This window comes from Octopus sinensis, linkage group LG5, assembly GCF_006345805.1.
Source record: "Octopus sinensis linkage group LG5, ASM634580v1, whole genome shotgun sequence".
NCBI lineage: Eukaryota > Metazoa > Mollusca > Cephalopoda > Octopoda > Octopodidae > Octopus > Octopus sinensis.
Window position 1 is genome coordinate 119778409 of NC_043001.1, and position 12500 is coordinate 119790908.

Genomic DNA, 12500 nt, shown 5'->3' on the forward strand with positions numbered 1-12500 from the left:
TCTGTGTCTTTATATATGTTTTGTCCCCCACCATCCCTTGATAACTGGCGTTGTTATGTTTACATCCCCATAACCTAGCAGTTCAGCAAGAGACCGATAGAATAAGTACCAGGTTTAGCAAAAACAAAAGTACTGGGGTCGATTCATTTGACTAAATATTCTTCAAGACGGTGCCCCAGCATGGCCGCAGTCTCATGATTGAAACAAGTAAAGAATATATATATATATATATATATATATATAGTAGTAATCTATGTGATGTGTGAGTATGGTATAATATGTTTGCAAGTGAGAAATTTATATCCAATAACACAGCAGCTATGCTATCCTTGTGACATACCAAGTTAAAGAAAGAAACTTCCCTTTAGCAGTAATTAGACATGGCTGGCTAGATGGATGGTTGGATAGATGGATGGATGGATGGATAGATGGTGGGATCGCTGGTTGTACTATCTGGTTGGCTATCTGGTTGGCTGGCTGGCTGGCTGGCTGGCTGGCTGGCTGATACTGCTATTTTATTCACAAGCATTTCTTACATCCTGTATCATATTCTTTGCAAATTCACATTCGAAATGCATTCTTTGTACAGATTGTGTAACATTTATGTATATGTGTGTTATTTGTTTCTTTCCCTTTTGTTTTCGTATTTTGTTTTTTTTGTTTGCCTGTTTTTCATAATGAATTTACCGTTTTCTGTAATTTTTTTTCCTGTAAATGTTTCATATAATTAATTTTACATTTAAAAAATATTTAATCAGTTTCATTAACAGTCTTTTGCAATTACATTCATATATAATCAATAACATATACGATACTAGATCAACAAAATTGTCTCATCATCATCATCATCTGAATGTGAGTTCTCACCTATTTCATCTTACAACAAATGCTATAACAATAGCCATCATTACCATTATCACCAGCGACCCCGCCACCGCCATCATCGTCGTTGTCATCGTTATCATCATATTTATATTCACCATTGTCATTGACATTGTTGTTGTCATCGTCGTCATCATCATCGTCGTCATCGCCATTGTCATCATCATCATCGTCATCATCATCATCGAATTGTGAGTAATGTTTCATTAATGCAATCACAATTATTTTCATAGTTTACAGTTGGTTCGATGGTATTTTTATTTGCTGTTGGTTTTGTTATTGTTGCCAAGAAACTTTGAACAGCGCATAAAATAACATAGTAGCCTTCATGTGGCATTCCTATCTTTAGCCACATGGTCTCTATTTCGGGGCATGCTAACCAGAAATTTAGCATTTAAAACATATGATTGCCATTTTACAGATGTGAAAGATGTTTGATGAGGTGAGCTTTTAGCAACAAGATTTATTAGGTTTTGCAACCTCATAGAAGCTCTCTTCTTACATCAGATTGTTTGATGTGACAATTATATTGATAGTTGCTACTCCAAAACTATGTTCATTTATTTAGAATAGACATTAGCTATAATTGCTAGAAATCAATAGCACAGTATGTCATTCTTAATGAAGATTATTCTTGATTATGATGGTGGTGGTGGTGGTGGTGGTAAAGACAATAACAGTGTTGATGATGATAATGGTCATAATGATGATGATGATGGTGGGAATGTGGTTTGATGATGATACAGTGACAGTGATTGATCTGATAGGGATGACAATGTAATTATAGCCAAAGTGACAATAATATTAATGACAATGTTGCTAATCACCATCATCATTGTCATCATCCTTATCATGATCATCATCACCATGGTCATCATCATCATCAACATCATTTAATGTCCATGTTCCATGCTGGCATGGGTTGGACGATTTGATAGGCTCTAACAGGTCTGAGGACTGCACCAGGCTCCATTCATCTATTTTGGCATGGTTTCTATGGCTGGATGTCCTTCCTAATGCCAACCACTTTATAGTGTATATTGGATGCTTTTATGTGAGACCAGCACTAATGCAGTCACTATGTAGTTTGCAAGATTAGGAACCTCTTTGACTGAGTGGGGGGGGTTACAGAAGAGAAGAGGTGGGGGAGTGACTTTATGCAATGGGATGAGAGGGTAAAGTGAGAGAGAAAGGACCAAAACAGAGCAAGTTTCTTGCTGTGGAGTCACATGGTTACTCACATTATAGAACAGAAGGTGGGAGTGGCCAAGATGGAGCTGGGAAAATATAAAATAATGGTGATTTGGTGGCAGGCTGGACCCTTAAGATAGTAGGGGATCGGAAGTGAATGGGGACAGGGAAACAGAAAGTGTGGGTGGGTAGAGATTGCAAGTGATATGAGAGAGTGAGAGATGGTTAGAGATAGAAAATGGTTGAGGCAGTAAATATAATGAAGAACTAATTTTGGAGGATGATAAGTAGAGGAAATAGGAAAGGGGGAAGAGTAGGGGACAACTGCAGAGATTGAGTAGGGCTGAGGGATGACTAATGATATTTGGGCTGGGGTTGGGAATAGGGAAAAGGGTATGAATAACAATGCAGAAAAGGGGGTGAGGTGGAGAGGTGATGACCATTCATAAATTATCACACCCTGCCGTGACAATGTGTGGTAACATGTCAATACGCACATTTTGCACATGTAAGATATGCACATGTAAGCTTTATACATGCACACGTTTGCATGTGTATTTGAAATCAATAATGCTCTGCCTAAATCAAAAGAAAGTATGTATTACATACCAAAAGAAGGATGATGAAAATGATGATGATGATGGTGATGGTGGTGGTGGTGGTGGTGGTGGTGGTGGTGGTGTTGATGATGATGATGATGATGCAGCATTCTAACATTGGCACAATAAATGTTAATATCTGCATAATTTATAAACATATTCCCCTAAATCTATAAAATAACATTGAATCTGCTCTTTCATTGTACAAAACAAACAAATAATATAAACCAGGAAAAAAGAAATTGAAATACCATTTAGATATATATGTGAAACTAATGTTATGTTTCTGTATGGTTTTCTGTGTAAGTCAGGGTCATTCTAGCAGCATTATAAGTTCCTGGGCAAATCAGGGAACTGAGCCCTATAGTATTTACCTATTGGTTTCATATTTTGGCACAAGGCCAGCAGTTTCAGGGAAGGGGGCTAATTTGATTTCATTAACTCCAGTGCTCAAGTGGTGCTTATTTTACTGACCCCTAAACGATGAAAGTCAAAATCAACCTTGGTGATATTTGACCCCAGAATGTAAAGACAGATGAAATACTTTTAAGCATTTTGCCCAGCATGCTAATGATTTACCTTATAGTATTTACTTGTTGACAGCAAGCCACAGCATATATAGATTTGAATTGGGTCCGTAAACCCATGGGACCCCAGAACAACTGCCTAGTGTTCCCATGCCTAAAGAATACACTAGTATGAATATGTGTTTAGTGCTTCAGGATGGTCCTATAAATTCTAACTTTGGTAATACCTGAGTAAATGTTTGCCTATGAAATGATAAATAAAATGATGCTTTAACCCTTTCAATACCAACCCGGCTGAAACTGGCTCTGGCTCTGAGTACAAATGTCTTTTGTTTTCATAAGTTTTGAATTAAAATCTCCCTCCAAACCTTAGTCACAATTTATGTTCCTAACACTAGCTGAATGATAACTAAGTTATTTTACTAAATTCTTTGTTATATTTAAAGTAATTGAAAGAAACACAGAACATCTCAAAATAAATACAGTAACGAAAGGGTTAATGTTTCTTGCCATAGGTGTCTAAAGTAGAGCATGTTACTGATAGATTTAGAATCTGAAACACATGGTGCTTCTTCTTTAGTATAGTGAGTTTGTTATAACAGATTTGTCTGCTATAGGGAGTAGATCAGGAAACTATATAAGGACTTCCTCTGTGTGTGTGTGTGTGTGTGTGTGTGTGTGTGTGTGTGTGTGTGTGTGTGTGTGTCATTGTGTCTGTATTTGTATTTGTCTGTCCCACTCCCATTGTTTGACAACTGGTGTTAGTGTGTTTCCATCCCTGCAACTTAACAGTTCAGCAAAAGGGAGTGTTAGAATAAGTAAAAAAAAAACCATAAACGTCACCCTTTTCAAGCCTAGCCAGGCTCATGGGCCCAGTTTCCCGGTTTCTGTGGTGTATGTGTTCCCCCCATCTGGACAGGATGCCAGTCCATCGCAGCGTTACTCAAGAAACAGGAAGAGAGAGTGAGAGAAAGTTGTAGCAAAAGAGTACAACAGGGGTCACCACCACCCCCTGCTGGAGCCTCATGGAGCTTTTAGGTGTTTTTGCTCAATAAATGCACACAATGCCTGGTCTGGGAATCGAAACCGCGATCCTCTGACCGCGAGTCCGCTACCCTAACCACTGGGCCATGTTAGAATAAGTACCAAGCCTTAAAAAGGAGTACTGGGGTTGATTCATTTGACTACACAAAAATATTTCAAGCAGTGCTCCAGCATGATGACAGTCAAGTAAAAGATAAAAGATACAAGACCAGAGAAGTGATGCACTGGTTTCAGAGAAAACTTTGAAACTTTGTCCTTGAGCGATGATCAGCCAAGTAGTTCTTTTGTCTTACAGGAAGATTTAAGTGCTGTATTGCAAGCTCATGAATTATGCATTGTCTTTCTTTCACTAATAATGGTATCAGTACTTTCTTGTGGTACCAAATTATAACTAGATAAAGTGTGCTATTGATAGCTAAGTCTCTTTCCCAAGAAGAGAGAGAGAGAGGGCAGCACTGTAAATGGAATTGAACCTTATAATCTTTCAACCAGCAGTCTGGCACTCTGTCAACATGTCCAGCAGAATCTCTCACTTGAGCTGCTTTATATATTAACAATAGTAATGTTTCATGTATCTGAATATATAGGTGTGCATACACACACCACACACACACACACACAACACACACATATATGTGTATATGTGTGTGTGTGTGTGTGTGTAGATATATATATATATATATATATATATATATATATATATATATGTTTATATGTATGAATGTGTGTTTGTATGAATAAATGCATGTGTGTGTGTGTGTATACAGTGAATGAATTGTCACCTGAATTACGCAGAAAAGAAAATAACACTGACATCTCATGTTAACAGGTATATTTACCAAAATTACATAAAAATATCTTGAAATACTAAAGAGCAAATTTATTCAATAAAATCACCATTGGCTTCAATCATGGCCTCCAGATGACTTGGGAATCTCCTGCAACTCTTCTGGACGGTCTCTTTGTTTAAGTTGGTGAATGCTGCCACAAGCCTTGCCTTCAAGACATTTTGGTGTTACTAGGAATTTTGTTAGTCTCTCACTCAACTGCACCCCACACATAATAATCAAGAGGGTTGCAGTCTGGGGAGTTAGTTGGCTAAATATTAGGGGTGATGTGGTCACAGAAATTTTCTGACAGCCGTGACTGGGTTCTCCTGCTTGTGTACAGAGTCCTGTTGCCAGACAGTCTTCTAGAAGCCACCCTCTTGACCCAGGGTAGAACTACCTCCTCCAGGCACTTAATGTAAGCATCTGTGTTGAATCTGAGGCTGTGTGGGAAGATGAATGGAGGCATAGCGTTGCCATCACTAGCGATCACCCCAAATACCATGCTGGATGTTTGATTGTTATCACACTCAGTACATGTTTTGGGGACTCGGATTGATACCCATCACTCTGAAATGTCCGTATTGGAGCTTCCAGTGTGAATGCCAAGCAGTACATTAGTAATTTCTCACAGAAATGACGTTTTTCTCACAGAGGCTACTCAACTGACCATACTGTGTAGTCAACAAAATCAAGAACAATGTGTGTGTGAAAAATTAAAAATATGAAATGGCAACAATTTACCCATTGCACCCTGTATATATATGTGTGTATGTATGTATGTGTGTGTGTGTGTGTGTGTATGTATATATTGTGAAGCATATATAAATAATTATTGCAAATCCCATACAATTGTTGCTAATAACAACATAAAATTTTGATTTTATTCCAATTAATACCACTCCTTTTGCCATGCAGTATAATCATTTTCAAAAAAGTAAAATGTTTTTGATATGACATCATTAATTTATGATACTATATCATGTTTTTACCATGTCATATAGTCTTTTTCCCCGTATGGTAATATCACTTTTCCAAGGGGTATTGTTATTTCCACTTAGTACCATCCTTTACTTAATGATATCCATTCTTTTAGGGTTCCTTCTTTAAAATACGATATTAAATTAGTACAAGGTGAAAAGAGGGAAAAGGTCCTGTGATTACACCTAGAAAATTCCCTTCTGAGGCACAAGTCTGGGCAAGTTTGTTTTATGGAAGACCAGCAGTTACCTATGCATACCAACCTCTCCTCTCTGTGTTACTGATGTCATCTAAGGAAAAGAAGGGTGTGTGATAGGGTGGGTGGTGAAATAAGTGAGTGGTTTGATGTGAAGGTGGGGTTAAGACAGGGTTGTGTGATGTCTCCGTGGCTGTTTGAGTCATATTTGGATGGTGTGGTGAGAAAGGTAAATGCTAGAACCCTTGGTAGGGGAGCTCAAATGGTGGGAGAAAACGGAGAGAAATGGCAGGTGAGTTGGTTGTCGTTTGCTGATGATTCAGCATTGGGGGTAGATTCGGAAGAACAACTGGTAGGGTTTGGAAGAGTGGGTGAGGGGAGGAAACTGAAAGTGAAAGTAGCTAAGAATAAGGGGATGAGATACTCGAGAGATGGAAGGGCTGGGGATGGGGATGGATGTGAGCATAAATGGTGAGATGTTAGAGAAGGATGGATGGGGGTTTGCTGAGGAGGCGGGATACAGAGTAAGGGAGGAGAGTAAGATACTTAGAGTTGTCAATTTATATATACTGAGAGATAAACGGTTGAGTATGAAAGTGAAAAGAGGTGTGTATGAGGGCGTGATTGTACGGACAATGTTATATGGTGCAGAGACGTGGGGGATGAGAGAGGAGGAAAGGAGGCAACTGGATGTGTTTGAGATGAGATGACTGACGGCTATGGTTGGTGAGACACGGATGGACAGGATGAGGAATGAGGTGGTGCAAAAGCAAGCAGGAATGAAAGAAAAACTAACAACCAAAGTGGATAGACGAATGTTGAGGTGGTTTGGCCACATGGAGAGGATGGATGAGGAGCAGATGGTAAGGAGGCTGATGAAGGCAGAAGTGGTGGGCAGCGGAACCATAGGCAGACCTTGGTTTGTGTGGATGGATGGATGGATGGAGGAAAGCTTTGGTGGTCAGAGGTGTTGGAGTGAGGGAGGCAAGAGAGTTTATAAATGATAGGAAAGCTTGGAGATTGTTTGTGGATGGATGAGTGAATTTTGATGTTGCTGAAAGAGGTACAAAACTAACATAATGCAGCAGGGGTAAACCAGCATATACTGTCGGGCCCCGCAGCTGATATTGGGGTTGTATTCTATGCCTTGACCCAAGCATAAAATTGGGCTTGCCCCTTTGCACTGGAAAATGAATGGAATGCCTAGTGTGTATCTTGCTGTGACTACTCCCTGTTCTTTACCATCCAGCATCATTGTTCTTTTGCTATTCTATATTGACTGTCTTCAATGTGGTATCATTCTTGACTTCACATGTTATTTTTCATGCTTGACAAATATACAATTAGTAGTGAAAAATACAAAATTAGTACAAAATTAGTACCAGGTGAAAAGAGTAAAGAGCCTCTTTGATCATAAATGACCATGTGATTAGACCCAGAAAATTCCCTTCTGAATCACAAGTCTGGGCAAGGTTGTTTATGGAGGACCTGCAGTTGCCCATGCACACCAATCTCTCATTTCTGTGTCACTGATGTTATCCAAGGGAAAGGCAAAGGCCAATACAGCTTGGCACCATTTCTACAACTGAGTGAACTTGAGCAACATGAAATAAAGTGTCTTGCTCAAGAACACAACACACAGACCAGTTTACGAAATCAAACTCACTACTTCATGATTGTGAACCCAACACTCTAAACTCTCAGCCATCAACTGCTAACAAAAACTAATATCTTCAGTACATCCCAAACTATATTTCAGATTTACGTAACATTGTCCGGAGTGCAACATTAGTTCTTTATATTTGTTTAATGACCTATGCCATGCTGCATAACAAAGAGAGAACAAAGACTTTGAAAGGAGAGTGCAAAAAAAAAGAAAGTTAATGCATGAGAAAGAGATAGAGAGAAAGAGAATAAGTGAGTGAAAGGGATTAAAAAATGTTTCACTTTCAATTTGCATAATGAGAATTGTTTTTACATGAGCAGTACACTGAGTGTATTAAGAAATTTTAATAACTACATTGTAAAATACTGTGGGAAAATATTAAAAAGTCCAAGTCTCATTGACATTTGATAAAATTTCAACACATCGAGTGAAAATTATGATCTTAAAAAATATGAAATTAAATATTATATTGTCATATAAAATGTCTCAAAATATTGTAGAATGACTAAACTTTCAAGTAAGAAGTAGTTGGTTGGTCTATCATTGTTTCTTAGTTTCTGTTCTTTAATCATAACTGAAGAGATTTTAACCAATTGTTTATTCACCAAGTATCAGTGCGTCTGATTCATTCATATTTTGTATGTTACGTCATATATGTCTAAGAAGAGAAAAACAACTATAATCGTATAATCGTAACAATTATTCTTGAAAGATGAGCAAAAGATTATTAATATATATATATATATATATACATATATAATTAGGGTTCAGCAAAAGAAAAATTTGCTTTACCACACACCGAACTTTTAGAAATAGCATATATACATGTGTGTGTGTGTCTGTGTGTACACATGTGTTTATGACTGTCTTGCAATGTAAAAGATCAACCCAAACTAAAGACTAAATTTGAACTGTATAAAATCTGTAGCCTAGTTCAAGCTGCTGTTTTTTTTATCTCTACTACCATGCATTATTATTGTTCATGATGAGGTTTATGAATACAGTTCCTCTCTCAGTTGGTTGTATAAAGATTCTGTCTTCTCTTAGAAACACTAGCACTAGCAAAATTGAATTCTGGTGTCATGCTTACAAAATATTTTTAGAACCCATCTCTTGTCAAAGTCACACCCTATGATACTTTCTACATTTATGAATTAGCTGATTTGTGTGAAATGGCATTTTATGTAGATATATTCCTTTTTGCCTGCCTATTTGAAATTTAGTCTCCTTATCTTACCTTTATTAAACACTCATGTCACCCCTAAAATAAACAAAACTGAAAATGCATTCACTTGGTAAAATATAATACAAAAAAGATTTAAGGATGAGTTTTACCTTCTTGATTCAAGTAAGGCATATAATATGAAATGAAGGCTGTTCAAGGAATTATGTGTATGAAGTAAGTTGAAGAGAGGTTTCATTTACTGCTTAATTATGATTTGCTAGTGACACAGAGACAAGAGTTATCAAAAACTGAAGCAAACGTGTGAGCAGTGTAATTTTCTTTAATTAGTGATGTTGCATGTGGGAGAGATTAGCAGTTATTTATTTTATATATATGTGTGTGTGTATGAACACATACATATACACAAACACATAAAAACACACATGTATATATGCACAAACACACATACATATACACAGAGACATCTAAGAGTTTACAAGTCAGAAAAAAACAGGCACTCATATATTTGTCAATACAGTGGGTATATTAATATATTATATGTATTATATATATAATAGGGAGTATAACTCCAAACTTACAGGGAAAAGTTCAATTTAGTATTAAATGAAATTTCACAATATAGATATAGATATATATAAATTAGATAAAAACCACTATTATGTAATTCAAACAATGATAGACATAAATCATACCATATAGAAAAAATAAAATATATGATAAAACATTTACCTAGATCACAATAAAGTACATAATAAACAGTATATAATTAATAAATAGACTACATACATTTTGTGGCTATATCTTCAATTCGAATTAAATTAAATTTAAATTTAATCAATCCCAAAACAATTCAATTCAAAAATATAGTCACTCTTCAGGTCAACAATAACAATACTAGTTAAATAAATACATATTTTTTTAATAAATAATCAAACAGAATTAAACAATATTTGTTAAAGAAATAAAAAATATTTCTTAAAGAAATAAAAGCATGATTCTTCTTATAGAAGAAATTCCGTTAGCTAAATTTTAAACTTAAAAAGTAAGACCAAGTGTTTATAATACATTTATCACATTAAAGACCTAATCTAAAAAAATAGAGTAAATAGAGAGATATGTAGAAATAGGTATTTTATCTCTGAAGATATATTTTAGCATTGAGAATAATCTAAACAAACTATAGTATATCTTTACTGGAAAAATATTAGAGTCTAATTAACTAAAATAAAAATACTTAAAATACATCATATACTTAAGTTAAGCTAAATTACTATAACTTAATCTATATTAATTAATTAATTAAATTATATATTTATTAATTTAAATAGACATCTAATTTTATCCTATACTAACTATGTACTAAACTATATACAAAACATGTGTAGACTTATAATATATCTTATATCAACAATGCTGCAGCCATAATCCTGCAATAGTATTTTATATATATTTCAAAAATATACTCACAAATAATTTAAACTTACTGTATAATTAAATTAATTTATGTCTATAACTAATATTTCACTCAATGACAGAATAAACAAAGTACTTATTATTATTATTAAATTCAATAGTATATAAAGAAAAAAAAACTTTACACTACTTATACTATAATATTTCACATTACAAACTACTTCACAAAACAACCATAAATAATACTTTTAGATTTTAGTTCACATATAATAATTATAATGGTAAGAATGATTAAATAAATGTACATATCTTAAATTATAATTAACAAAAAGAAATAGAAATACATATTTTTTTATCAATAATCATATAAATTTCACCATTATTTCTTAAATAAAAGGAATATTTATTTTTTCGAAGATATTTTATGAACTAAAAATTTTTAATTAAAGACGTATAACTTAGTGCTTATATGTCTAGATCTAATATTTCGCTTATTAAGGGAATAACAAAAGTACTTATCATTATTATTAAATTCAATAGTTCCAAAAAAATAATAAATTTTCCCTACCTATACTATGATATCTTACATTACAAAGTATTTCACAAAGCAATCACACTTAATACTTTTAGATTTTAGTTCACATATAATAATTATAATAAGAAGAATATTTAAATAAATGTACGTATCTAATTTATAATTAACAAATAAAAAAATTAGAAATCCATATTTTTCAATCAATAATCATATAAAGTACAGCATTATTTCTTACATAAATTTTATACTTATTTTTTCGAAGATATTTATGAACTAAAAATTCAAAACTAAAAACATATTACTTAGCGTCTATAATTTTTTTTGTGAAACAAGTGTTTAGTATTATTATTATTAAATTCAATAGTTCAAAAACATAATAACTTTTCACGACCTAAACTAAAATTTTACATTACAAACAATTTCACAAAGCAACCACACTTAATACTTTTAGATTTTAGTTCACATATAATAATTATAATAATAAGAATAATTTAAAAAAATAATTAAATAAATGTAAGTATCTAAATTATAATTAGAAATAAAAAAATTAGAAATCCATATTTTTCAATCAATAATCATATAAAGTACAGCATTATTTCTTACATAAATTTTATACTTATTTTTTCGAAGATATTTATGAACTAAAAATTCAAAACTAAAAACATATTACTTAGCGTCTATAATTTTTTTTTGTGAAACAAGTGTTTAGTATTATTATTATTATTAAATTCAATAGTTCCAAAAACATAATAACTTTTCACGACCTAAACTAAAATATTTTACATTACAAACAATTTCACAAAGCAACCACACTTAATACTTTTAGATTTTAGTTCACATATAATAATTATAATAATAAGAATAATTAAAAAAAATAATTAAATAAATGTAAGTATCTAAATTATAATTAGAAATAAAAAAATTAGAAATCCATATTTTTCAATCAATAAGCATATAAATTACACCATTATTTCTTAAATAAATTTTATTCTTATCTTTTCGAAGATATTTTATGAACTAAAAATATTTGATCTGAAGAGTAACTATAGTTTTAAATTGAATTGTTTTGGGATCGATTAAATTTAAATTTAATTGTAATTCGAATTGAAAAAATATATGTAGTCTATTTATTAATTATATACTGTTTATTTATTATTATGTACTTTATTGTGATCTAGATATATGTTTTATCATATATTTTATTTTTTCTATATGGTATGATTTATGTCTATCCTTGTTTGAATTACATAATAGTGGTTTTTCTCTATTTTATATATATATATATATATATATATATATATATATATATATTGTGTGTGTGTGTACATGTTTGTGCGTTTGTGTTTGTCCCCCAACTATTTATTTCTTTACTGCCCACAAGGGGCTAAACATAGAGGGGACAAACAAGGACAGACAAACGGATTAAGTCGATTACGTCGACTCCAGTGCGTAA